The sequence below is a fragment of the Chlorocebus sabaeus genome, chromosome 13 (assembly GCF_047675955.1).
Source record: "Chlorocebus sabaeus isolate Y175 chromosome 13, mChlSab1.0.hap1, whole genome shotgun sequence".
Taxonomy (NCBI): domain Eukaryota; kingdom Metazoa; phylum Chordata; class Mammalia; order Primates; family Cercopithecidae; genus Chlorocebus; species Chlorocebus sabaeus.
Genome location: NC_132916.1, coordinates 55,684,870 through 55,708,972, shown reverse-complemented (window position 1 = coordinate 55,708,972; position 24,103 = coordinate 55,684,870).

The window sequence follows — 24,103 nt, the reverse complement described above, 5'->3', positions numbered from 1 at the left end:
ATCTTACTTGTCCTCTCAGCTGCGGTCAGGCCCCTGAGCCAAATCCTACCCAACCCAGCCCCTCAGTCTCTGCACTCCAATCACCTTGGCTTCTTTCAGTTTCACCAGTTTTACATTTTGTACTTGCTGCCCTTCCTTGAAAGAAGCTCTCTACTAAAAGGGCTTATCATTAACTTATGATAATTTTCCAAACACAACTATTTTGTTCACTCTGTACCCCCAGGCCTAGCATACCCAAGGCATCCAATATATGTTGCTTGAACAAATATTTTAAGTTATAGCACTGTTAGCAACAGTCATTATTTAGCAGTAATTTCTTTGAGCACCCTCTTTGCTCATAACTCTTCGATCTCTGCAAACCCACTATCATAATTTTACATGGAATCTCAGAAAAACGGCCTTTGTGCCATTGAAAAGAGAATGGTGATTATGCATGGTGGAATTATATCAAAAACCCGAAGCTAAGAAATCCCAAGAAGCCATCTAATACAACTCATAACCCATATGAACATTATTGGTCAGCTGTGGAGAATACTGAAGTCTGAAAATGTTAACTGGATTATGCACAGTCTGACAGATACTGTGTGGCTGAGTTGAAGCTAGAGCCCAGCTGCCCACCCAGGGCTGGTTCCAACATGCACATACCTAATGATGCTATGTGGGTGATGGACCACTAGGACTGGACACTGGCACAGACATTACATTGGCAGTCACTGCTTGTTTTCCCTTGGCTGCTTTGATTCAAAACTTGATCCAACTTCAATTCTGTATGAAAATGGGATTTCAAATGTGAAGTCAGTCAGGTGTCATCCACAAAACAAGAGCCAGGCAAGAAGTCTAAATTTGGCTCTTCAGTGCCATTTGTTGAAAATTTTTATCTCAAGATTTTGCTGGTAAGCTGAGGAGCGTTGATTTGTCTCCAGGTCTGAGGCCAAGAGTCTTAATTCTAGTTTTGGTTCACTCTGCTCTCTGTGTGATTTTAGACTTATTACCACAGTTTACATTCACCCATTCATTCTTTCACTCACGCGTTCATTTAGTCCTCTTTTGAACACTTGTATTTGCAGGACATTGTGTTGGGTGCTATGGAGGACACAATGATGTGTGGGATGTTGTTTAGTTTTCAATAAACTTGCAAAACAATTGAGAGGAAAAAACAATTTGAATACTTCAGGATGTAAATGAACATGGGATCCAGATATCTGCAGGAAAATAGTGAGGCACGGAAGAGAGGAAATCCTAAGAAATAAGGAAAAACTACTCACTGAAATATATTCATTCTGGATGAGTAGTTATTCCAAAGGGTTGGGTCATGTTGGTGATGTGACCTGAGAGTAGTCCTTCAACTGTGTTGAAAGACAAAAAGCATGAGAAAACTAATATTGAGTGTCAGGGTTTCTGCACACTGATATTGTACCCTTTAGGCCAATCACCTAACCTCTCGCAGCCTCAGTTTCTTCTGTAAAACATGGTTAATAATAAACTACTTTACAGGATTGCTGTAATATATGTGAAGCAGTCTTAAAATTCAAACAAGCATGTGCATGCATTATTTTACACCATACTCTACTATCCCACAGGATATTGTTAGGGCCAGCTTCCAAAGAGTCTGTTAACTACCATTCAGTGATTGCTCTTACAATATGATATGTATAGGTTAAGATTCAGGAAGAGTGTGCACTGGAGTTTTATTTATTACTTAGGTGGCCTTGAATAAGGCACTAGCCTGTGAGCCGCTGTTTCTTCATCTGTAAGATAAGAGTAAGAATATTTATGTTTTCTCAATATTATTGGGTTGACGTGAGAATAAAGAAAACATATTACATATTTGGAATGCTTTAAGAGTATATAATTGTTCTTTATTCAGGAATGGAAAGAGATTTATAGACCAGGCATGGTGGCTCACACCTGTAATCCCAGCACTTTGGGAGGCCGAGGCAGGTGGATCACTTGAGCCCAGGAGTTCAAGACCAACCTGGCCAACATAGCAAAAACCCATCTCTACAAAAAATATAAAAACTAGCTAGGCATGGTGGTGCAAGCCTGTAGTCCCAGCTCCTCAGGAGGCTGAAGCAGGAGGATCATTTGAATCAGTGGGGGCGGAGGTTTCAGTGAGCTGAGATGGTGCCACTGCACTCCAGCCTGGGTGACGGACCAAGACTCTTTCTCAAAAATAAAAAATAAAAATAAGAAAAGAAAGAAAGAGGGGGGAGGGGGGAGGGATAGTATTAGGAGATATACCTAATGTAAATGACGAGTTAATGGGTGCAGCACACCAACGTGGCACATGTATACGTATGTAACAAACCTGCATGTTGTGCACATGTACCTTAGAACTTAAAGTATAATTAAAAAAAAAAAAAAAAGAAAGAAGGGAAAGGAAGAAAAATAAAGAAGGAAGGAAGGAAGGAAGGAAGGAAGGAAGGAAGGAAGGAAGGGAGGGAGGGAGGGAGGGAGGGAGGGAGGGAGGGAGGGAGGGAGGGAGGAAGGGAGGAAGGAGTTTTATAAATCTGTCTGCATCTAAATTAGAAATAGTTTGCTTCCAGCTCTGCTCATTTTCCCCCTAGAATCCCAACACCATGACATAGCACCATTCACATTTTGATGGCCATACTTTCATGAATCTCATTATTCTATAAAACCCCTCACACATCCCCTCCACACACACATTTATTATTCCACATTAACGGATGCTAACAATATGTGAGGTTTCTTAAAACATGGTCATCTTCTGTTCGTGTTTGACCCTTCCCCAAGTAATCTTTCAATAGTCAACTTGGGCTGTATTGTCTCTGTTGAGCACCTCCTAAACACTGCCCCACAAGGCAAAGTTTATCCTTACCTAACATGTACACAAAAAAACTTTAAATGATTCCTTTCTAAATTGAAAGGCATATTATAAAATTATTTTCATTATCTATATATAGATTATATGTGCAGACTTCACCAAAGCACATGTAATAGTATCTATATATAACCTAGAAATACATCTATACAAGGAGGTAAAATATCTCTGCAGGGAGAAGTACAAAACACTGCTAAAATAAATCATAGATGACATAAATAAATGAAAAAAACATTCCATGCTCATAGATTGGAAGAACAAATGGTGTTAAAATGGCCCATACTGCCCAAAGCAATCTACATTTTCAATGCTATTCCTATCAAGCTACTAACATCATTTTTCACAGAACTAGAAAAAACTATTCTAAAATTCATGTGGAACCAAAAAAGAGCCCAAATAGCCAAAGCAACCATAAACAAAAAGAACAAGGCTGGAGACATCACATGATCCAATTTCAAATTACACTATAAGGCTACAGTAACCAAAACAGTGTGGTACTGGTACAAAAACAGATATGTAGATCAATGGAACAGAATAGAGAACCCAGAACCAAAGCTGCACACTTAGAGAAATCTGATCTTCAACAAAGTCAGCAAAAATACGCAATGGGGAAATGACTTCTTAGTCAATAAATTGTGCTGAAATATCTGGCTAGCCATATGCAGAAGAATGAAACTGGAGCTCTACCTCTCACCATATACAAAAATTAACTCAAGATGGGTTAAAGATTTAAACGTAAGACCTCAAAATATAAGCATTCAAGAAAAAAGCTGAAGAAACACTATTCTGTACATCAGCCTTGGGAAAGAATTTATGAGTAAGTCCTCTAAAGCAATTGCAACATATGTAAATATTGTCAACTGGAACCTAATTAAACCAAAGAGCTTCATCACAGCAAAAGAGACTATCAACAAGTAGTTTGTGAATTTTTTCTCCCATTCTGTAGGTTGTCTGTAAGCACTTTCTCCCATTCTGTAGGTTGTCTATTTACAGAATAGGAGAAAGAATCCACAAATTACTCATTCAACAAAAGTTTAATATCCAGAATCTATAAGGAGCTTAAATAATTGAACAAGCAAAAACCGAACAATCTTATCAAAAAATGGGCAAAAGACATGAACAGACATTTCTCAAAAGAAGACGTACAAGTGACCAAAAAACATATGAACAAACGCTCCACATCACTAATCACCAGAGAAATGCAAATCAAAACCACACTGAGATAAAATTTCACACCAGTAAGAATGGCTATTATTAAAAAGTGAAAAGTAACAGATGCTGGTGAGGCTGTGGAGAAAAGGGAATGCTTAAACACTGTTGGTGGGAATGTAAATTAGTTTGGCCACTGTGGAAAGCAGTTTTTCTCTGGAAAGAGATTTCTCAAAGAACCTAGAACTATCATTTGACCCAGCAGTCCCATTACCAGGTATATGTCTGAAAGAAAACAAATCATTCTACCAAAAAGACACATGCACTCACATGTTAATTGTAGCACTATTCACAATAACAAAGATATGGAATCAACCTAGGTGCCCATCAATGGTGGACTGGATAAAGAAAATGTGGTACATATACACCATGGAATACTATGCAGCGATAAAAAAGAACAAAATCTATGCAAACTAATGCAGTAATAGAAAACTAAATACTACATGTTCTCACATAAGTAGGAGCTAAACATTGGGTACTCATGGACATAAAGATGGAAACAATAGGAACTGGGGACTACTACAAAGGGGGGGGAGGAAAGGGTACAAAGGTTGAAAAATTATTACATACTGTGCTCAGTGCTTGGGTGATGAAATGGATAATTCATATCCTAAACCTTAGCATCACACAATACACCAAGGTAACAAACCTGTACATGTACCTGCTGAATCTAAAATAAAAGTTGAAGAAAAGGTATCTATACATAGTAATATCAAAATGTAAGGCTTGTGACACATCAATAATATGCTGATTAAGACTAATTCTTTATGATTATCTTGTCAGAGGAAAATAGTGAATAAAACTTTTGGTGATTTTACACGATAAGTTTAAGAAGAAAAGTTGTTCCAGTGAGATTACAATACTATTGGTGACCTCTCTGCAAATTCGCTCTTACTCCAGAAAAAAATCTGCCAGCCCAGATTAGCTGGGAGTGGTTTTAAAGAAGAATAAATGTGCTGCCCTTCTAAAATATTAATATGCATAGGAATCACCAGTGAATCAGGTTAAAATACAGATTCTGATTGAATTGATGAGGAGGTTGGAGACTGAGGTTCTGTATTTCTAACAGGTGTCCTGGGTTTGTCTGTTTTTCTGACCTATTTTCTACCCTTTGAGAAGTAAAGCAACAAAGAATAATAAAAGATACTGTAATTGCTGTTAACTTTATTTCCAATGACAATATCCCAAGTCCTAGATCAGCATGAACTCAACCACTGCCAATTGAGACTCCAGTTATTGGACCTGTTTTGTGAAAAAGAATAACAAAGGTATATTTTGACAATTAATTGTAACAGCAACCCCAGATGAACCTGAAATGGCTGTGCTCAAATACTTATTACTAGTTCACGCGCCCTTTTCATTTCTGGAGTGGTTTCTATGGAAAAGTAATTTGAAACCAGAAGATCTTAAAAAATGTAATTTTGAAATATCATCACCTTTGCTACCAAAGAAAACATCCCATCCAGACAAACATGTTTCCAGGATATGAAATTTAATGGAAGAACAAGTACAAAAAAATCATGCTCTACATGCTGCATGAACTCCAGGAAAACTGACATTCCAACTCAGCAAAACATAGGTATAAACCGTCTCAAAGAGAACTCTCCCCTGGCCTAAAGTGAGAGCAAACTTCACCCAAAAGGATGCATTGAACCCATAGCTCAATTTGGGGAGAACTGACATCTGAACAATATTGAATCTTCTAATTCATAAACATAAATCTCTCCATTGATTTAGGACTTCTTTAATTTCTTTCCGTGATGTTTTAATAGTGTTCACTCTTCCAATCTTACACATTTTTTCCTGTTTTTCATGTTTTTAGATACTATTGTAGATGATTTAAATTTTTAATATTCAATTGTCATTGCAAATACATTAAAGATATAATTGAATTTTGTATACTGACCTGATATCTTATGGCCTTGCTAAGTTTTTATTAGTTCTACCAATTTTTAACAGAGTCTATAGGAATTTCTTCATATACAATTATGTCATCTGTGAATGAAACCTGTTTCAATTATTCCTTTCTTGTTTGTATTCCTTGAATTTCTTGTTATTGCCTTATTGTACTGGCTAGACCCGCAAGTACATTATTGTATAGAAATTATGAGAGTGGACCTTCTTAGCTTATTCTTGATCCTATGGGTAAAGCCTTCAGTCTTTCACCATTAAGTATGACTTTAATAATAGGTTTTAAACAAACATTCTTTTTTATCAGAAAGTTCCCTGCTTTTCCTAATTTATTGAGATACTTAAAAAATGAAATATTCTTGAATTTTGTTAAGTGCTTATTCTACATCTCTTGAAATGATCATGTGGTTTTATCCTTTATTTTGATAATGTGGTAAATTACATTGATTTCTCAAATATTAAATCAAACTTTCAATCTTATGTAAATACTTGCTCATACTTGATACACACAGAGAGACACACACACACAGAGCTAGTTTTTAATTTGCTAAGTTTTTATTACTTATTTTTGTGACTGTTCCAGAGTGATATCCATCTGTAGTTTGGTTTTTTTTTTTTTCCTTGGATTATCTTCTCTTTTGCTGTTAGAGTTTTATGCTGGCTTTGTAAAATGAAGTGAAAAAAATGTTTCCTCTCTTCTATTCTATTTTCTGGAAGAGTGTGCATAAGGTTGGTATGACTTCTTTAAATATTTGTTAGAATTCAATAGTGAAGCTATCAGAGCCAGGAGTTTTCCTTGTGGGAAGGTTTTTAAATTATGGATTTAATTCTATTAATAGGTATAGCATTATTCAGTTTTCTATTTTTTAATTAAGTCTGTGCTGCTAATGTGTATCTTTCAAGGAATTTGTCCTTTTCATCTAAGTTTACTTTTTTTTTCAATTTTCCTTTATTAGCCTTTTAATATCAGTAAGATTTGTAAAGATCTCTCCACTTTCACTCCTGGTATTAGTAATTTTTGTCTTCTTTCTATTGTCTTGATTAGTATTTGTTGTTTTTCAAAATTTCTTAATTTTGTGCCTATTTTCTATTTCACTGATTTCTGTTCTTATCTTTATTGTTTCCTTCTACATACTTTGGGTTTAATTTCTTTTGCTTTCTTCAGCTTCTTAAGGTGGAAGCTTAGATCATTGATTTGAGACCTGTCTTTTTTCTACTATAACATTTAAAGCCATAAGTTTCCCTCCATTCAGTACTTGAGCTGTGTCTCAAATTTCAGTATACTCTATTTTTATTTTCACTCATTTCCGAATAATTTATAATTGCCCCTGTTGATACATGAATTACTTGCAAATCTGTGTTTAATTTCCAAATATTTAGGCATTCTCTAGATAGCTTTCTCTTACTTCTTTCTAACTTATTTTCTCTATATTTAGAGAACACACTCTGCAATATTTCAATCCTTTTAAATATATTGACTTATTTTATAGTCTTATAACAAAAAATAAAATATGGTTTGTTTTGGTGAATGCTTCATATGCATTTGAACAGAATGTTTATTGCGTTGTTCTTGGGCAAAATGGTCTATAAATATCAATTAGGTCAAGTTGGTTGACAGTGTTATTCAGTTCTGTCAATTTTGGTTTCATGTACTTTGAAACTGTTATTGGGATTATGCAGAGTGAATCAGGTTAAATACATTACGTGTATTTAATGGGTGAATTTTCCCCTTTTCCATTATGAAATAATCCATCTTATCCATGACAACCTTCCTTCTGAAGTCTACCTTGTGTCACAAAGTAGCCACACTAGCTTTCTTAAATATAGTATCCACATGGTATATATTTTCCCAACCTTTCACTTTCAATGCACGTCTTTATAACTAAAGAAGGTTCCTCATAGACAACATATAATTGAGCCTTACTTTTTAGATCCAATTTAGTAATACTTACCTTTTAACTGGAAAAAAATAACTTTTATGTTTACCCAGGCATTTGCCATTTTACATGTTCTTTACACCCTGCGTAGGTCTGAATTTGTATCATTTTCCTTTCACCTGAAGAATTTTATTTAACATTTCTTGTAATGCAGGTCAGCAGGCAACTAATTTTCTCAGTTTTGTTTCTGAAAAGGGTTTTTTGGTTTTGCCTTAATTTTGGAAGAATATTTTTGTTGGTTATAAAATTTTGTATTGACATATTTTTTTCAGCATTTTAAAGATGCTTGTGTAGCTTGACCAGAAGTCTGCTGTCACTCCTATTTTGTAACTGGTTTTCAGAAATTTGGGTATGTCTTGGTGTGGGCCTAGTTGTGTGAAGGTACAGATATGCAGATGTTTAACCTTGTTGAAATTTATTGAGCTTCTTATATTTCTGAGATATAACATTTTCATCAAATTAGGAAATTTTTCAGGAACTATTTCTCCAATTATATTTTCTGTCCCTTACCCATCCACAGTATTTCTTGGATTCTAATTTTAAGTCTGTCAGACTCTTTGACATAGTCCCATAAGTCATTAGGGCTCTGTTAATTTTGTCTCCAATTGTTTTTCTTTCTATTTCATTTTGGATAGATTTTACTGCTATGTCTTCAATTTCACTCATCTTTTCTTCTGTGGTGTCTAATCTGCTATAAATCCTATACAGTGAAAATTTCATTTCAGATATTAGATTTTTCATTTCTGGAAATTCCTTTTCATCTCCCTTATCTCTTCTCATTATCTTTGTTTTCCTTTAAACACTTTACATAGCTATAATTCCTGTTCTAACCATTTTGTCTACTAATATCATCATCTCTGACATTTTGGGGTTCATTTCTCTTGGCAGTTTTTCTCCTGGTCACAGGTCACATTTCCTACTTTTTGATAAGCTTAATATTATTACAGAGTTGAGTATCTGGAGTTTGTTGCCTTTTTTAAAAAACAGCATCAGTCTTTGTTTTGAAAGACAGCAGGTCAGTTTGATGCCTTTGAGTTCTGTTTTTAAGCTTTGCTAGAATGATTCTAGCGTAGCCTTCATTCAAGAGACAGTTAGGGGCTGGGCATGGTGGCTCACACCTGTAATCCCAGCACTTTGAGGGGCTGAGGTGGGTGGATCACTTGAAGTCAGGAGTTCAAGATCAGTCTAGTCAATATGGTGAAACCCCATTTCTACTAAACATACAAAAAAAATTAGCCAGGCATTTGGGAGGCTGAGGCAGGAGAATCACTTGAATCCGGGAGGCGGAGGAGGTTGCAGTGAGCCGAGATTATGGCATGGCACTTCTCCAGCGTAGGCAATAGAGTGAGACTCTGTTTCCAAAAAATTTAAAAAAAAAAAGAGAGAGAGAGAGAGAGAGATAGTAGTTCAGATCTATTATTAAGGCAACATCACTCTGAAATCTCTGCTGGATACCTCAGAGGTCTCAGGAATCTCCACGTTGCATGGCCAGAGTTCAGACATCACCCTGTCCTGTGTGAACTCTGGGAATTTTTCTGCTTATGACACCCCCGGCTTTCTTTGTGTTGAGGAGTTTCACTTTGCACATGGATGGCCTAGTACTTAACAAAGACTCAGTACAACCCCCATATATATTTCTGGAACTCTTTTTATCTTTAGCATCCCTTTTTCCAGAACTCTGTCTCATAGCTTCCAGTCATCTCAGCTTCCCTGAACTTTGATCTCCATCTTCAACTCAGTGATGCCACAAGGGATTTGGGGGCTCCCCTACCAGTTTGGAATTGGCCTTTGGACTGAAAGCTAAGACATTTAGGGCTTTTTCTCTTCTCTCAAGGATGCTGTCTGCTGCCCAACGTCTGAAAACAGTTGTGTCATTTATTTTGTCCAGTTTTCTAGTTTTTTATGGAAGAGAGGGCAGTGATATCTGGTCATTGATTTTCTTTTCTTTTCTTTTTTGAAGCGGAGTTTCGCTCTTATTGCCCAGGCTGGAGTGCAATGGCACGATCTCAGCTCACCGCAACCTTTGCCTCCCAGGTTCAAGCAATTCTCCTGCCTCAGCCTCCCAAGTAGCTGGGATTACAGGAATGCACCACCATGCCTGGCTAATTTTTTGTATTTTCAGTAGAGACAGAGTTTCTCCATGTTGGTCAGGCTGGTCTCAAACTCCCAACCTCAGGGGATCTACCCACCTCAGCCTCCCAAAGTGCTGGAATTACAGGCATGAGCTACGGCGCCTGGCTGCTCATTGCTTTTCTTATCATGGCCGAAAGTGGAAGTTTGTGGTAGTTTTTCACGAATGGCATTTTGAGTCTAAGCCATGTGTTTAGAGGTCCAGATGATAAAATATGCCACAATACTGAGGTGAGGTGAATGCTCTCCATTTCTGTGAGGAACAATCATGGCCCTACCTAGTGAGGACTGAAGGGATGGCAGTACCATTTTGTCACCTCAATGGTTTTCTGCTTTGGGGATGGAGTAAGTAATACTACCCTGCTCAGGGCAGCATTCTTCCAAAAGGGGCATGTGTGGCAGAGCAGAGAAGTGAGTGTTCGACTCTCAGAAGGTGATGCCTGGGCAGCTAGGGCACAAGATGCTGGATGAGGCCTCTCAGAAATTCTTGCCTGTGGAATACGGAGGGATGACCTGGAAATAACTGGCTTATTTTTACAGAATACCAGTTCTCCAAACCTTCATTTCCAGTGCTATAATATATTATCTTTTAGGTCTAGAAAAGCTATGGTTCTCAATTCATAAACATTTTTTCAAAAACCTTGATTGAGGCTGGGCTCAGTGGCTTATGCCTGTAATCCCAACACTTTGGGAGGCCGAGGAGGGCAGATCACTTGAGGTCAGGTGTGCAAGACCAGCCTGGCCAACATGGTGAAACCCCATCTCTACTGAAAATTAAAAAAATTGGCCAGGCATGGTGGCGCTTGCCTATAATTCCAGCTACTCGGGAGGCTGAGGCACAAGAATTGTTTGAACCTGGGAGGTGGAGAGTGCAGTGAGCTGAGAGGGTGCCACTGCACTTCAGCTTGGGCGGCAGAGTAAGACATTGTCTAAAAAAAAGTCAAACAAATATTGGTTGAGCTCCTTTGCATACAATGAAAAAAAAAAGTCCTTGTCATTGAAGTCTTCCAAGACACCTGAGGGAAAGGCAGCTGCATTAAATTAATGATTATGACTATGTTGAAGGTGTAATGACAGCACACACAAAGAGGAAGCATTCACTGCTGTTTGGACAGCAGCTGAACGTGTGCAATTCAAAACAGATCTTTCATTGTACCATTTCTGACTGCAAAAGAGGGTCCCCCAGCCAACAGAAATATAGTCAATTTCATTTGCCCAATGAGGTATAGATAATGGTCTACTATTTTTAGTCTTTAGTACAGTACTTTATTCTTTCTCAAGTGTGAAACACTAACCATTGGAGAGATTTTTTTTTTTTTTTAAATACGGAGTCTCCGTCGCCCAAGCTGGAGTGCAGTGGCACGGTCTCGGCTCACTACAACCTCCACTTCTCGGGTTCAAGAGAATCTCCTGCCTCCCAAGTAGCTGGCATTACAGGTGCGCAACACCACACCCGGCTAATTTTTGTGTTTTTGTAGAGATGGGGTTCCACTATGTTATATTTTTAGTAGCGGAGGAGTTTCACCATGTTTGCCAGGCTGGTCTCGAACTCCTGACCTCAAATGATCCACTGGCCTCGGCTTCCCAAAGTGCTGGGATTACAGGTATGAACCACTGCACCCGGCCCCAGTGGAGAGTTTTCTAGTATGCTCAGCATAACAATGATGATATAAATATGTTTCAATGCTCTGTTTAGTTATTGGACTAGTCTGCTTCTTAATCATAAATATTTCACAATTTCAAACATGAAGTTTTTAATAAGCAAATAAAGAACACAGTCAACCTCAAAGGAAATGCAATAGAAAATGAAAACTGAAAACAAATCCATTTGGAATTGTAACACATTTTAAAGAAAACCCAAGGAAGTACAGAATGAGCCCATTGGCAAACTGGATCAATTCAAATAACTTGATATTAACCACTTGAACAAATCAAGCAAGTTCTCATTTAGGTATTATCTAGGTTCAGTGGTGCATTTTATACATCCCACGACACATCTGCATACCATTAAAAATGCAACAGCAAACCAATTTGCAACTGGTTATTCTATCCAAAATTGCAAGCCCCTTCTCCCCAACCCCCAAACAACACATATGAGTGTGAATGCGTGTGTGTGTGTGCGTGTGCGTGTGTGTGTGTGTAGGAGAGCTGGAAATGGGAGTCGCTACTTTTATTTACCCAACAAGTATTAAACCCTCTATCTGCTAAATGTGTTCACTTCAGTGAGAATTCCGAAGTATAATATTAATTTCCTCCCGAAATAATGGCTTCCAGCACGTGAAATAGCAAAACTCTGCAGCAAAGATAATATATTACTTACAGTGGAAGTGGACACACATTGATGGAAGCTGAAAATGTCCCTCAGGCAGTAACATACAAGCCATGCCTCTTCTCACCTCCTCTAGATCCAACTCAATTTTGTGGCATGCACAGGTATGCTGTGCAGGCACAAAAACCTGTGCTGAATAAACCTATGCCTGTTTGGAAGGTCAGCAGTTTTCCAGCAAACGAGGCAGTGTGCTGCCAAGGATTATCTCACTAGCAGAGAAAAAACTCAGTGTCCAACTAACAAAAAAAAAATTAGTTGAATATGAATAATTGTGTTTCCATATGCAAAGACTCAGGAAAGTCTGTAGGGAGGTGAGTTTTCTTCCATCATGCCTCTGGAGGACATATATTTGAACATGCTCAAAATAGAAAAGACAAATCAGAATTCATATGCTTTAAATAGATGAAGCTCTTGTTACATGAAGGAAAACAGTGTTGCAGCCGTGCCTCACATATTTCTCCATTTCTTTTAGAATGTCAAGATGGAATCTGTGTAAGTTCTTCAGTCACTGAGTCTTTCCTGCCCTCTTCCCTTATCTTGTATCCAGCAAATATAAGTATTCTTTTAAAAATAAAAAAGTATATATTATGCTAAGCAAAAGAACCCAGCCTCAAATATGCACATACTGTATGAATTGACTCATGTGACATTTTAGAAAAGGCAAAAATGTAGGAACAGAGGACACATAAGAGGTAGCCAGGAGTTGGGGTGGGGGAGAAAGGGTCTAAATACACCAGGGCAGGTTGAAAGTTCTCTTCAGGAAGCTAAAATTGTTCGGTATCTTGTCTATGATGGTGGTTACAAGAATCTATTTATGTATAAAAACTCAGAATTGTACACTCCCCAAAATTGCATTTTAATTGTGTAGAGAATGTAAAAAATTGATTTGATTTAAAACTTAACTAGAGTGCCTATTTTGTACCAATACAACAATAAGATTTTCCTTGCTGTAATGACGCTGATACTCAGCGTGTCACCCACAGTGCTAATCCGCATCATTACAGCATTATTACTTCAGCATCGTTAGAGCACTGTTACTGCACTATTATTTCCAGCATTATTATAACATTATTACTTTAGTGTCACCTAAGCTTCCTAAGCTTCTTAACCAAGTAATATAACTCAAACTACAGTAATTAATGCTTGGTGTGAAGAATCCACTTTTCCAATTCTCTTGATTGTCATTTCATTTCTCTAGCTTTTGGGCCACTATTTTAAAATACTTAATTAGCAAGGCAAATAAAACACAAGATATGTTTATTCTCCTATGCCAAAAAGCTGTGCCTCACACCATAAATTCCCTTAATTTTTCCTTCACTCTTTCTTCTTTAAAAGAATAACCAGAAATTATAAGAAAATTTTACTATTTGCTCACTTTTGAGAAGCAGTTTGTCTTGTAACTGGGTATCAATGATGATGGAGTCTAAAGAAGACTTTCATAGACTGTACCTTCCCCCATTCTCTTTGGTTTCCTTCCCTTTTGCTATTTTCAAGCTGTTAATGGTATTTTATTTTTGAACACACACTATTGCCATATACAGTGTTGTCTTCAAACTCAGAGGCAACATTAGAGAGTAAGGACTTACCACTTTAGCTTATTGTAGATCCAGATGTCCAGAATATTCTAACGCCTCCATCTGAAAACCCTTCCTGGAGTGAACATTTTCTATTTTACTGGAAATGGGAGTTTCCAACACCATCTCTTCCTTAAGTCCTGTAAATCCTGTACTAACCACAAATGCCTAACATAAACCTTAGGGGGATGTATTAGTCCATTCTTCCATAGTTCTTGCTATAAAGAACTACCTGAGGCTGGATAATTTATAAAGAAGAGAGGTTTAATTGACTCACAGTTCTGCAGGCTGTACGGTAAGCATGGTTGTGGAGGCCTCAGAAAACCTGAAATCATGGCGGAAGGCAACGGGGAAGCAGGCACGTCCTCCATGGCTGGAGCAGGGGGAAGAAAGTGAAGGGGGAGGTGCTACATACTTTTAAATAAGCAGATCTCATGAGAACTCACTCAGTAGCGTGAGAACAGCATAGGGGAAATTTGCCATCAGGATGCAATCACCTCCCATCAGGCCCCTCCTCCAACACTGGGGATTACAATTCTGCATGAGATTTGGGTGGGGACACAAATCCAAATCCTATCTGGGGAGAAAAAATGTTCTCATGGTGTGTCTTAGGATCTCTCATTAAGGATCTCTGGACATTTGTCACAACTGGCTCTTAGTGCTTAATATTGCATCTCTATCCTTAAAACGGTGTGTTGCTACCTCTTCTCAGTTGTCCTTCATCCTCTGCTATGTTGTCTTTGTCCATCATGGTGACTCTGTTTGTCCTCTGTATCAGAGACTGAACTTTTCTTGAAGGCTTCCCTGTTCTAACCTCTGTTTTCAGTTCCCTAAGCCCTGACATTGGCTGAGTCCCATGATCTGAGACTCCTCTGTGAAGACTTTGCTTACATTTCCCAGCATGTGCTAATGAAAAGTGAAACTGATTTTTCTTCCAGATCCTCAGTTATATTCTCTAGAGGAAGCATCTTCAATGATTTCTTGGGTATCCTTCCAGAACTTTCCCTGTATATACATACTCTATACACATATACTTTTCTGAAACACCCTTATGAATAGAAGCATATTATTCCTATGGTCTTGTGCTTTGCATTTTGCTTTATATGCTTATTATCTTTGTATTTCAAAATAACTATATTCACATCATTCTTTTTAACAGCAGCATAATTGGTAGGTACCATAGTTTATTAATCAAACCTTTATTGCTTGAGTATAAGTTGTTTTCTTCTTTTGTCATTATTGCCATCATAAACTATGGTGCAGCGAAAATCCTTGTACTTATGTTTCTGCAAACACATGCAAATGTAACTGTTGAAAATTTTTTTGAAATGGAATTAATTGCTGAGTCAACACCTTCATTATAGATTTCACCAAATTCTGCTCCCAAAATATGGTATAAATTCCTATTTCTACCTGTGTTAGTCAGTGTTCCCTAGAGGGACAGAACTAATGGGATATATAAATGTGTAAAGGGGAGTGTAGGCCAGGTGCAGTGGCTTACGCCTATAATTCTAGCACCCTGGGAGGCCAAGGCAGGCAGATTACCTGAAGTCAGGAGTTCCAGACCAGCCTGGCCAACATGGTGAAACCCCATCTCTACTAAAAATACAAAAAAATTAGCCAGGCATGGTGGCAGGTGCCTGTAATCCCAGCTACTTGGGAAGCTGAGGCAGGAGAATTGCTTGAACCTGGGAAGTGGGGGTTGCAGTGAGCCGAGATCGTGCTATTGCACTCCAGCCTGGGCAACAAGAGCAAGACTCCATCTCAAAAAAAAGGGGGGGAGTTTATTAAGTATTAACTTACACGATAACAAGTTCCCACAATAGGCTGTCTGCAAACTTGAGGAGCAAAGAGAGCCAATCCGAGTCCCAAAACTGAAGAACTTGGAGTCTGATGTTCGAGGTCAGGAAGCATCCAGCATGGGAGAACGATATAGGCTGGGAGGCTAGGTCAGTCTTGCCTTTCACATTTTTTTACCTGCCTTGTATTTGCTGGTAGCTGATTAGATTGTGCCCACCAGATTAAGGGTGGGTCAGCCTTTCCCAGCCCACTGACTCAAATGTTAATCTCCTTTGGCAACACCATCACAGACACACACAGGAACAATACTTTGCACCCTTCAGTCCAATCAAGTTGACACTCAGTATTCACCACCACACTACCAAAATGATGTGACAGTTCCTGCTTCACACACCTGTACCAAGTTCATGTATTATCAAACTTTTAAATCTTTACTTCTCTGAGAGGTTTTTAAAAAGCTACCTCATTATTGCTCTAACTTGTTTTATTTAAGCATTAGTGAAGTCTATACATCCTTTTTTATTTTTATTGTTTTTGAGATGGAGTCTCGCTCTGTTGCCCAGGCTGGAGTGCAATGGCACCATCTTGGCTCACCGCAACCTCCGCCTCCCAGGTTCAAGCTATTCTCCTGCCTCAGCCTCTCGAGTAGCTAGGATTACAGGCGCCCACCACTACTCCCGGCTAATTTTTGTATTTTTAGTAGATAAGGGGTTTCACCATGTTAATCAGGTTGGTCTCGAACTCCTGACTCCATCCACCTCAGCCTCCCAAAGTGCTGGGATTACAGGCATCAGCCACGGCACCTGGCCTGAGGTCTACATCTTTATATGTGGTTTGGGTCCATCTTTTTTCTCTTTCTGGGAACTATGATTTTTGCCTATTCTGTGATTGATGGGGATCATCTCTCATGGCACTCTGGGTCCTCAGAAATCTCGGCAGGCTGTGTGGCACAGGCTCTCTTCGGCCTTCTCAAGCCCCAACAAGCCCCACCTTTCTGCTCTTACAGCCGACCTCCAGGATAGCAGCAAGGGTCACTTCTATCCTAGGCTGGCCACCTCTCTGGCACTTCTGTTGTAGGACTCTTTCCTTAGTTCAACTAAAGATGGGGATCCTCATCACACGACCACAAAAAATTAGACTTGCAGAAATGTGAAGGGTGAGAAGGGCAGAGTTTATTGGATGAAAAGAAAAAGAGGGAAATAGGGACTCTCTGCAAGGCCAGGGTCCCTGCTAGTGCTCATCCCACCTTGCAGGTGGAATCCCAGGTACCACACCGCGGAACAGGAGAGAGAGGCCAGGCTCCTCCCCGCTGCAAAGGGCGTGAACTTCCCAGGGCTCCACACCAGAGCGCATTCCCCATGGTGCGCAGGCCATCAGAGGATCTATCAGGGAGCCCTTCCCACCTGGCTGTCTGACTTCCACCAGAAACGAGGCAAAAGACCTCTCCACTCTCAGGTTTCCCAAACATTAAGGAGGGTGGAGAGTCCTAGTTTCGCCTCCAGCCGACTCCCCAGGGCAAGTCAGAGGAGGCATGGGAGGCACAGCCCTCCCTGCACGCCTAAGTCACCTCGCCAAGCTCCATCTCCTCCCCTCCCTCCTAGGTTTGAGGTTCTTATCCAGCGTGGGCAAAGGCCATGGGAGGCTAATTCAGTCAGTTGTCTTGCTGTGACCAGTGTGTTGAACAAACAGGACTCGTGACATTATCCAAATACAGCGTTGTTTTTGTCTTCCTCACCTAACTTTATTCTGTGAGGATAATCTTCACCCGGATAAAAATTCTCGCAGTTCCTTGGATTTTTGGCTTTCTCTGTTGTAATATATATGTATTTATATATATATATGTAATATATATATTTATATATGTTATATATATTTATTTATATATATTTATATATATATTTATATATATATATATATATATAGTTACAAATGCCATCTGCTTTTTCAGTCATCAAAATGTCCAGTCCTGGTGACAGTCAAAACCCAACGCTGAATCCCCTCCCTGTAAGGCAGGGAGGAGACGTGAGGGGTACCTGGAGACAGGTCTGTGCCTTTGTCCAAAGACGATTTTGAGGGCTTTGGTATTTAAAGGAGAAAAGCCGGCTGCAGGGGAAAGGGGGAAGGTATGGTCATGTGACTCAATCCACCTGTTGCAAGGGAAAGGGGGCAGGTAGGATAAAAGTCAATTATGTACTTGTTGGGCGGGCAGTGGCTCACACCTGTAATCCCAGCACTTTGGGAGGCCAAGGCAAGCGGATCACCTGAGGTCAGGAGTTCAAGGCTAACCTGGCCAACATGGTGAAACCCCGTCTCTACTAAAAATACAAAAATTAGCCTCCCTGGTGGCGTGCGCCTGTAATCGCAGCTACTGGGGAGGCTGAGGCAGGAGAATCACTTGACCCCAGAAGGTGGAGGTTGCAGTGAGCCAAGATCCTGCCACTGCATTCCAGCCTGGGTGACAGAGTGAGACTCCATCTCAAAAAAAAAAAAAAAAAAAAAAATGTATCTGTCTCATGCTCAGTAAATCGGCACTTTACATAAGATAAGTTGAACCTAGAGTAGCTACCTGTGGAAATATTTAACCTTTTATCTGTAACTATAAAGACAGCTTTTTGCATGACTCAACTTTCAGCTTAATTGTTTTTCCTTTTGGCAGAGTGAATTGGGGACCCAAGTTTTGATTTTCCTTTCACACGCTTGACCCCAGAGGATATGCCTCTGCTCCTAGGGGCCTGTGCAGTACCTCCTCAGGCCTCCCACTCTTCTGGGTGAGACCTTCTCAGGCCTCTGCCATGCCCCTGCAAGCCAGCCTCCCCTCTCCCCCATGAGGGAGAGTTGTCCACTCTGGGCTGTGGACAGGGCCCCATGCACTAGCACCCACGCAGGCCCGAGGCCACATTTTCACTCCCTCTAGATCCCCAGGTGGGAGTGCAGCCACCACCATTCCCCTTGGCTGTCTCCCAGCCCTCAAGCATCAGTCCTCTGCATCCTCAACCAGAGGAAATACAGTCCCAGGTTCTCCGTGTGGTCCTTAAAGCCTCCGTCCATGAAGCTTGAGGTGAGGAGGAAGTGTCAGGGATAAGCAAGGCTTGGCATTGATGAAAGTGGGAAAGCAGGTGATGGGCTTTGGGGCATGCTATCCCAAAAGGTAGTGCTTTGACATTTGAGAAAACTGCAGTAAAGGGGACTTTGTGACCTTCTGCCATGCTTCTTCCCTGAAGTGGGCATGAAAGAATTCTTCTGAACTTCCTCTGAAGTAGGTCATGAGATCCTCGTTGGAGACATATCCTCCCCATCCTAGAAGAAATGTCCTTGTCTGAGGTAGATTGGATTATCGTTCCCAATTCTTTATCCCTCTGTGTATCCTTTTCCATGCGACTGCCTTTTCCATGTAATTTACAGTTAATCTCACCAAAGGCAGAGCACAATTAACCCTTGAACAACAAAGGCTTGAACTGCGAAGTTCCACTTATACACAAATTGTTTTCATCCAAATGCAGATAAAAAATACAGTCTTCTTGGGACATATGGGGACACAGGAAGAATCTGAACAAGCAGGCCTTGCTAAGTTTCCTCCAGCTAATCACCATTCCATCAGACCTTTTTTGTCCAATCATATTTTTCCTCAGTGTCCCATGTCGCCATCAAATCTAACATAAAAATATACAGGTTTCCCTGTTTCTTTGGGTCTTCATTTCTGAAGACTCCCATGTCATGTAAAACTTACGTTGAATACATTTGTATGCTTTTCTCTTGTTAGGCTGTCTTTTGTTACAGATGCCTAAGCCTTGAGCCTAATTATGGGAAGAAAAGATGTTTCCTTTCCCTTCCACAGGATGTATTCAGGAAAGAGCTGAGCTCCGTTTCACTTTGCACAGAAGTGCCTGGGCATTTTAAATAGAGAATGAGGAAGTAGGGAGGGGAACAGGCAGGGGCTTCAGTGGAGTTAGGGCAGTGAAAAATACAAAAAACCAGAAAGAGAGTTAATTCAAAATAAATGTGTTAGGCCATCTATGTCTGCTAACTGGCATTTATCGAACTGGGGCTTCTGCCCTCCCAAAGGAACAGGAAGACAAAAATCCTATCGTTTCTGATGATTACATTTCAAAGGAATGACTTTCAGGTCCTTGACAAAGGCGCTCCTCTGTTGTAGCAGATTTATAATACTTCTCAAAGGGACTGAGGAAGGCTTTACAGTTCTAAGCTTTTTAAAAGTAAGTGTGCTAAGAAAGGCACGTCAAGGGCCCATGGTCAGGTGTTGGCTAGAACAAATGGTAAATTCTTTTGGCACCCTTGACCTTTTCTCTATGGAAACTCAAGGTGGGGGAGGGAAGGAGTTATCTTAGGGACATAGCCTTAGGCTGCCAGAAGCTATGGCAGAGTTTGAGCAAGTCCCCTAGTGCAGATGTGGATGGATTCCTTCCAGCTGAGAATTTTGCAGTTTTCAGCAGACAGTCCCCACCATGGAGAAGATAAGGTGCAAAGCACAGCTTGCTCCAAATACAGCGTTCTCACAAAATTTTTACCCCTTTCTTGTGTTCTTGACCTCACTGAGGCATCTGGGTGTCACTCCCTCTTTCGTGTAACTGTGGCAAAGGGTCTGTCTCACACACACATCGGTATTCTGTATCTAGCTCACCGATGCTTCAGTGGAAACAGCCCAGTTCCAACATCTTGTTACAATGAAAACTGATGATCATACCAAAAGTTGGCCATTGGGAGCTCAAGAGCCAAAATATATGAAAATCAGCCTCTTTGGTCTATTTTGGTTAGTCTCTCGCAAAAGCAACGTCTTATTTGAAATTAGAGAAGTGATGGGGCAAACAGAGTGTACAGAGAAAATAATAAATACATCTATATCGATATGCTATGTATCATTCTGACAGATGGGTCTTACGCATACTAAGCACCCAGCCCAGGATCTGACCCATAAGAAATAATAAATGCAATGAGTGGACTCTGTTTCTAACTGATGCAATCTTCATGCAGTGCTTATTTATGGCTGAGACGCAATGAATTATCTAATCTGGTTATTCATTTTATTTTTAAAATGGCATTTGCAATTTGATTTATAACAATATTTATTATGTGACATTTTGAAAATCCTAAAGTGCATAAATTAGGAAGCAAACTCACCTGTAATCCTACCACTCAGAACTCATCACTGTTAACATTTTATATGCATATAAGCATATGTTACTTAAAAATAAAAATACTAAGCTAAATTATATAATACTAAATTTTTATGACCAAAAAATTATATGTACTCAACGGATGCTATGGCCTTTTTTGTTATTGCTAAGTACAACTTTGCTCACATTTGTTGTTGTGTTTCAGTTTGACTTTTAGGTCCTGCCCTACTCAGTTTTGCCACAATAATGCTACATAACAACCAACCATCATTTCCCTCTCACTCACATGTCTTCAGGGGCAGGTCTGCTAGTGACAATGCACGTGGCAGGGCCTGGCTCCTGGCTGCAGGCCTGTTTCAGATGTTTCGCATGTCTTCGTATTTCAAGTCTTTACGTGCTTCATGTCCACTAATATCCCAGTAGCCAAAGTCAGTCACATGGCCAAGCCCAAAATCAACAGGGCAAAGAAATATATAGTTATCCCTTAGTATACAAGGGGGATTCGTTTCAGGACCATCTGAGTATACCCAAATCTGTGCATACTCAAGTCCCACAGTTGGCCCTGCTGAACTCAGATATAGGACAAGTCGGCCCTTGCATACTCAAGTTTCACATCCCAAGAAGACTGTATTTTTTAATCTGCATTTGGTCGAAAAAAATTTGTGTATAAGTGGAACTTCGCAATTCAAGCCTGTGTTGTTCAAGGGTTAACTGTGCTCTGCCTTTGGTGAGATTAACTGTAAACTACACGGAAAAGGATACACAGAGGGATAAAGAATTGGGAACGATAATCCAATCTACCTCAGGCATAAATATACCTATTTACCATTGGTCCTCGGAATCCAAGAGTTCCACAGGAATGATTCAACCAACCAATGATCAAAAACATCTGGGTGGGAAAAAACAAAAAAAGTTAATACGAATAGAAGACCAATACAATATAATATCCATTTATGGCCTTTACATTGTATTAGGTATTATAAGTGATCTAGTGATTTCAAATATACTGGGAGGATGAACATAGGTTTTATGCTAATACTACACCATTTTATGTCAGGGACTTAAACATCCACATATTTTGGTATCCTGGGGAGGTCCTGGAATTAATTCCCCCAAAATATCAAGCGACAACTGTGCACTGTTTTACTGCAGTTAGGTCTAGAGTATTGACTGATTTTCATTATGCTTAACAACAAACTATAATATTTATAATATTTATAAATGTTATAATTTTATAATATTTATAATATTTATTTATAATATTTATTTAGGATGGGCATAAAAGACTTTACTGAATGCAGTAAAGCCTGGTGATTTCTGTGCTAAAACAAAGTTTGAATCCTCTGCATCTGTATTCAATGTGATGTGCTCACTCTCTTTCATCTGCTTACTTCATTCCCTTGATTTGAATGCTCTCTTGAACTTCTCTGTGTATTTCCATGTGTGTCAATCAGGAGTCACCTTTCTCCAGGTGTTAGTAGAGCCAAAAGGAATAGTTCTTTCCCATTTCTATCTAAAATATTTGTATCATGATTCCCAGGGAAAATTAATATTTTTCTCGTGTTAAAATATTCCTACATTTCTAACATATAACTAATATTTCTTATATCAAAATATAGTAGTCCTTCCTTACCTGTGGTTTCAGTTACCTAATGTCAACCTGTTATCGAGCAAATGGGGCTCCTTGCCTGATGTGCTATAAGTCAATACTGACATCAGATTTTTTCAAGAAAAGAAAAGCTTTATATTGAAAATCGACTCTCAGAGAGACAGGAGTCAAGCTCAAATCTGTCTCCCTGTGCTGGCCTTAAGGCAGTAGTTTTATTAGGAAAGGTTTAAGGGGTGGATACTGGGATTAGCAGGTGGTTGGTGGAAGGAAAGGGGAGTTCTGGAAAGTCCTTGGGCATGCACAGTTATCTCTTCATGCCACTTCATGGGTCCTGTGTGCAAATTCAGGGGGAGTTAGTATGAAACATGCACTGGGAATTAAGGCTGTGACTTCAGCATACTCATTCTGCACAAATGCCAGTCTGCTATCTTAGTTCAAACAGATTTCAGCCAGTTCTTTTATCTCATAAGCAGAGCAAGTTTCAGTGTTTCAGCAAATTGTTTCTTATCTGCCATCATGAAAACTCAAGAATTTCTGATAGACGTTGGTTGTTGGTTTCTTTTTTTTTTTTTTTTTTTTTTTGAGATGGAGTCTTGCTCTGTCACCCAGGCTGGAGTGCAGTGATGCGATCTCAGCTCACTGCAGTCTCTGCCTCCTGGGTTCCAGCAATTCTCCTGCCTCAGCTTCCCCAGTAGCTGGGATTACAGGTGAGCGCCACCATAGTTGGCTAATTTTTGTATTTTTAGTAGAGATGAGGTTTCACCATGTTGGCCAACCTAGTCTCAAACTCATGACCTCAGGTGATCCACCTGCCTCAGCCTCCCAAAGTGTTGGGATTATAGGCGTGAGCCACCATGCCCGGCCTGTTAGTCATTGGTTTCTCTAACTCTTTGGGACACAGCTTCAAACTAAGTTCTGAAAATAAGTGAGTATAGTACAATATATTCTGAGAGAGAGACCACATTCACATAACTTGTATTATAGTATAGTCTTATAATTTTTCTATTTTATTATTGTTGTTGTTTATCTCTTGCTGTGCCTAATTTATAAATTAAACTTTATTGTAGGTATATATTAGAAGTATAGAATCAACTTACCTGTATATAGGTAAAAACATACTATATATAGGGTTTGGTACTATCCACGATTTCAGGCAGCCACTGGGGGTCTTGGAACATAACCCCCATGAATAAGGGGGGACTACTCTATATTTATTATAGACTTTTCCTCTTAAGCATATAATGTAAAATATTTTAACTTCCTTTTTAAATTAAATGAGTAAGAAATAGCCCTGTTAACATATTAAGTGATAATATGCTAATCATGTCATATTGTTCTAAAATTTGGAGGCTATCTTCTCTATTTCACTCTCTAAATCTACCCAAAGAATCACATAAACCAAGACAATTCTTGCAACAATGGCATCATAACTGTCATCACAACTGATCCTTTCAGCCATTTTCCAAGTGCAGTAACTAGGTATTTTGATCCATGTCACATAAACTATGCCAGTGGTTTCATTTTCCTGTTTTCTATCCTAGTTCCTGATAATGTGTGTTCAGAGGCCCAATGAGCATGTGCTCTTCAAGACTAAATTACTTCTTGGTAATAGTGGAGGCAAGAAGGA